The sequence below is a fragment of the Solanum pennellii genome, chromosome 5 (genome assembly GCF_001406875.1).
Source record: "Solanum pennellii chromosome 5, SPENNV200".
Classification (NCBI taxonomy): domain Eukaryota; kingdom Viridiplantae; phylum Streptophyta; class Magnoliopsida; order Solanales; family Solanaceae; genus Solanum; species Solanum pennellii.
Genome location: NC_028641.1, coordinates 33,068,548 through 33,073,502, shown reverse-complemented (window position 1 = coordinate 33,073,502; position 4,955 = coordinate 33,068,548). Strand labels below are relative to the sequence as shown.

Sequence of the window (4,955 nt, the reverse complement as noted above, 5' to 3'; positions counted from 1 at the left end):
CCACCTCACGCCCAGTGCTTAGCATCTGATGCGTGGGCAATTTTGATTTTGGGGACCCCAACATCGGGTGAGACGGGCCCTGCTCTGATACCATGAAGGAATATTGATTGTATTGAAGTGTTAACCTAATAAGGGAATACATGGGAGATATATATAGGAGATATAGGAAGGAGTACTAATCCTAATAGGACTAGGATTAGTACACAGTAAATACTAATATTATTTAATACTATTATTTAATACTATCTGTTATTATTTGCAAATCAGTTAAATGCTTGATGGTAAACATTGTCACATCAAATCTTATATTTGGGATGTTTTAAAAAATGAATCGTATAATCAATGTGATTTTCTACTTTAAAAAATAGCTAGGCCTTCAAGGAGGAAGCGAGGGTGGGACAAGTGAATTCGATGTGAGGGAAGGATTGCTGCGTCAGTCGAAACTAGATGTGGGCCCCTCCTAAAGGAGTCAAATATTCATATAAATAGGTCCTACTCGAGGGAGATCAAGAACAATATGATAGTTCTATCTTTTAACTTGTAAGAACTATAACAATAAAATGTAAATAAAAGTTGCACTAAGTCGTCTTCGCTGCGAAATCCAGATTTACTTTCAAAACTATACTTTCTTTATAATCAGATGAGTGCTCATATAAGCATTTTCAAAAATAATTCAGGCCATTTTAGTTAGCAAAAAACTTGTCAAAAAATAATATTTATCAAAGAAATAGGAAAATCATTACAATAATCGTAATCACATCTCAAGTAATCGTAAAACATGTCTAGTAATGGTAAGCATTTCAATAAGTGGTAAACATCTCAATTAAATTTGGTATCATATCAATTTGTCTCATATGCAACTTAAATTACTCAATAACACATTCACTTTTAAAATTCATATGTAAATCATAAAAAGTAAATTTTGGTAAGGTTACTACTTACAGTAACTGTGTCATAATACCAAACTCTTCACTTGAAGCACTCCATTTGAATTTCATCCATCAAATCTATAATCATATCATATCAATTTTGTGTTAGGTCCCTTTATTTAGGTTAACTCATTGTCACAACCAAATTTTGCTTCTTAGGTGTGACCAATACTTAGGATCACAAGTGACTCCAAACGAACCTTGTTATAGACATATTGCTAATGAATAGCTAAACATTTTATTATTATTATTATTATTATTATTATTATTATTACTATTATTATTATTGTTATTGTTATTGTTATTGTTATTATTGTTATTGTTGTTGCTATTATTATTATTATTATTATTATTATTATTATTATTATTATTATTATTATTATTATATCAGACTGTACCACCATCTTGAAACCAAGTCAAAACTTGTGATAAAAGATTTAAGAACTATAATAAGAGTTCATTATAACTTGATTAGATCCAGATATTAGACAAGAACATCATACAGAAATTATGAAGCTAGCATAGATATGAAAATTATTTTAGCCGGCCATGGAGGCGGCAATCATAAAAGAAAATAATAAAAGTAACAAAAGAAAATACCTTGAAGACTGGTCTTCAAACCAAAGCGATTCTTTATTATTGCTCACGAGAGATTTACAAGAGAGAGAAGGAGAGAGAAACTAAAAACTTACACTCTAAAAACTTATGTCTATTCCTCTGAATGAGGCTCCTTATATAGAATTGAAAAGTAAAATGGGGTCCTCATATGGGCCCTACATAATGTTTTAAACAATATTATTGAACAGTAATATACTGTTCTTGATAAGGTTTTTGATAAGATTTTAAATCTTATCCTTTCCTTTTAAAGTTTTTATTATTGTACTGTCTTGTTCTTTCATTGATGCCAGAAAGTCTTCTACCTTCTGCAATTGTCCTTCTGACAGTTCAATATCTTGATCTACAGATTGTGCATCCGCTGTATCACTCTGTCCACTCCTCATTGAAGTGTCTGATTTATCAAATTCAGCGATGTTTGTCAATAAATTCTTTTTAATTTCAGCCAGATAATTATTTATCATTTCTTCTTTATTTCCATCTTGAATGGAAATTCTTCTGGCGACATCTTGATTGAACTCCCGGTGGAAATGCCCTTTTGAGGGGAGTTATGATATGTTTTAATAGTGTTGGTAATTTGATCCAGTAGTTCTTGCCTATATAACTGACCTGTTGCTGGATCTTGTCTGTTTAACTTCTCCCAAAAATTTATAAAATATTTTCGGTACAAACAAGGGATGTTTTCAATCGGGGTATAGCCCACTTCTGGAATCCATTTATGGATCCAAGGAATAGAAAATTCTATAAAGAAATACATTTGATCAATTTTCTCAATGTTTAAGACATGATCTTGCAAAAATAAATTTGTTATAAACGGAGAAACTTTTGCCCATTCTTTGTATAAAGTATGGAAATTATGAGGCAAAATTTTTACTGTTGGGCCATGAATAGACCACCAGTTTATAAACCAATTTGGCAGATTTTTAGTAAAAACTTTAGCACAGACTTTTAAAAACCATGTGTGCTTTAGTTTACTGTTATTATAATTAAAAATTTTGTGAAAGGTCTGGATATAATCCCAGTATGTAATTATTATTATTATTATTATTATTGGTAACTAAATTTTATTAATTACCATGAGCAAACATTACATTCCAAGCAACTATCACAGCATGCTTTAATCTCAAAAAAAAAACAAACCAAAAGACTACACCTACTCTACTAACTATTGCTTAAATGTCCATTGACTTACAATTTCCTTCATACTAGAAGGAGTTCTAGCAATAGTTACATAGGCTATCTCTTTAACTATATGATCCTCATTTTTGCTCTTGTGCTAAAAAATTCTACTATTTCTCTCCATACATAAGCCATAGATACCTTCAGTCAATACAATCTTGAACATTTGTGCTGCTGAACTCTTCCCTTTTCCATGTTGAATACACCACTGCAGAAACTGCTCCCATGTCAATGGTATAGTACTTTGTTGTTCTATCCAGCTTAAAAGCCTCCCCCACAGTTTTCTGGCAAAGTTGCATTGCATAAACAGATGCTCTACATTCTCATCAGCATCATTGCATAACACACATGTCTTATCTATTGCTACTCCCCATTGAGCCAATCTGTCAACTGTTGCTAGCTTTTGATTCATCATGATCCACATTGTAAAGTAAGCTTTTGGTTTTGCTGCATTGTTGAACATAAGACAAGTCCATGATGGCCTGTGTTGTTCTCCTTTCATGTGACAATAAAGTTTCCTGATCATCCCTTTACCTCTGCCTTGTACTTGCTGAACCTGCTCCACAGTTTGCTTTGCATTCATTACTTTCTGTATCATCCAGCTTCCATGTTTCCTCATCTGTCATTCCCTCTGCCCTTTTATATAGTAAGCATGTCTCCATTTTATCCATAGCTTATCTTCCTTGTTAGCTAAATCCCAACAGAGTTTAGCAACTGCAGCTTTATTCCACACTTTCATATTGATCAGCCCCATACCTCCTTCATATTTAGGACAACATACTTTCTCCTATGCTATCAATGCCTTTTTTGTAACGTAACCAACCCCTGACCATAAGTAACTTCTACATAATCCTTCAATCACTTTAATTATCTTTACAGGAATAATAAAGAGTTGAGCCCAATATGACTGTACACCAAACAGAACAGTCTTAATTAATTGAGTTCTTTCTGCATAAGATAATTTTTTTGCTGTCCATGAGTGGATTCTTGCCATGATCTTGTCAATGAGTGGATACCACTGGATTATAGTCAACTTCTTTGTTGAAAGAGGCACTCCCAAGTATTTAAAAGGTAGCTCTTCCATTGTATAACCAAGTTGTTGAATAATTTGTTGTCTCACCTCCATCTGAACTCCACCACAGTATATGGAACTTTTTGTAAGATTTGCTTGCAGTCCAGAAGCTTGAGAGAACTCTGAAAAGCACCTTTGAAGTATCTTGATGGACTCCAGATCTCCTCTTGAAAACTATAGCAAATCATCTGCAAAACATAAGTGTGTAATGTCTAGCTTAGAGCATTTAGGATGATATTTGAAGGCTTTCTCTTTTTTAAGTCCTTTGAGGAGCCTACTAAGATATTCCATTGCTATGGCAAACAAAAAAGGTGACATAGGATCCCCTTGTCTGAGTCCTTTAGCTGCATCAAATCTTTGAGTAGTTTGTCCATTAACAACAATAGTATAATTCACTGTTTTGACACACTGCATCACCCATTGAATAAACATCTCTGGAAATCCCAAGCCTACCATTACTTGTTCTAAGAAAGGCCACTCAACTGAATCATAAGCTTTTTGTTGATCAATCTTAAGCATGCTTCTAGGAGAAATATTCTTCCTTGTATAAGCCTTGACAAATTCATGAGCCAGAATAATGTTATCTGCAATTTTCCTCCCTGGTATAAATCCAGCCTGACTATCACATATAACTGTATGAATAACATCATGCATTCTTTTTGTTATCACATTTGAAATGATTTTATATAGTACAGTGCAACAAGCAATTGGCCTATACTCCTTCACAGTTTAGGACTTTGAACTTTTGGAATTAAAGACCCAAGAGTGCAGTTGAAAGGCTTAAACAACTTTCCTGTTGTGAAGAAGCTTTTGACAGCCTCAATAACATCCTTTTTAATGATCTTCCAAGTATGCTTAAAGAAAAGTGCATTATAGCCATCTATACTTGGAGCATTATCATTCCCAATAGACTGCAATGCTGTATAAATCTCCTGTTCTGTTATGTCTGTACATAATTGGATTCTTTGCTGCTTTGACAATACAGGGTCTCTTTTCATCACCTGAGCATTTATAGCTGGAAATTTACCTGCTGAAGATCCCATAAGACTTTTATAAAACCTAACAAACTCTTCTTGAATCTCTTGGGGTTCATATAGCATCCTTCCATCTATAAATAATATACTTCTAATATGCTTCTTTTGAGTTCTCTCCTTTATCAC

At 33.3% G+C, this 4,955-nt stretch overlaps 1 long non-coding RNA gene across 1 annotated transcript; it reads right to left on the bottom strand.

Moving 5' to 3' along the window:
• Positions 1-819: 819 nt before the first annotated feature.
• Positions 820-1,621, bottom strand: LOC114077126. The gene is made up of 2 exons (XR_003578161.1): positions 1,530-1,621; positions 820-1,007 (listed from the first exon to the last, which is right to left on the bottom strand). It is a non-coding gene; the product is annotated as an uncharacterized LOC114077126 (long non-coding RNA).
• Between the last annotated feature and the right edge of the window lie 3,334 nt (positions 1,622-4,955).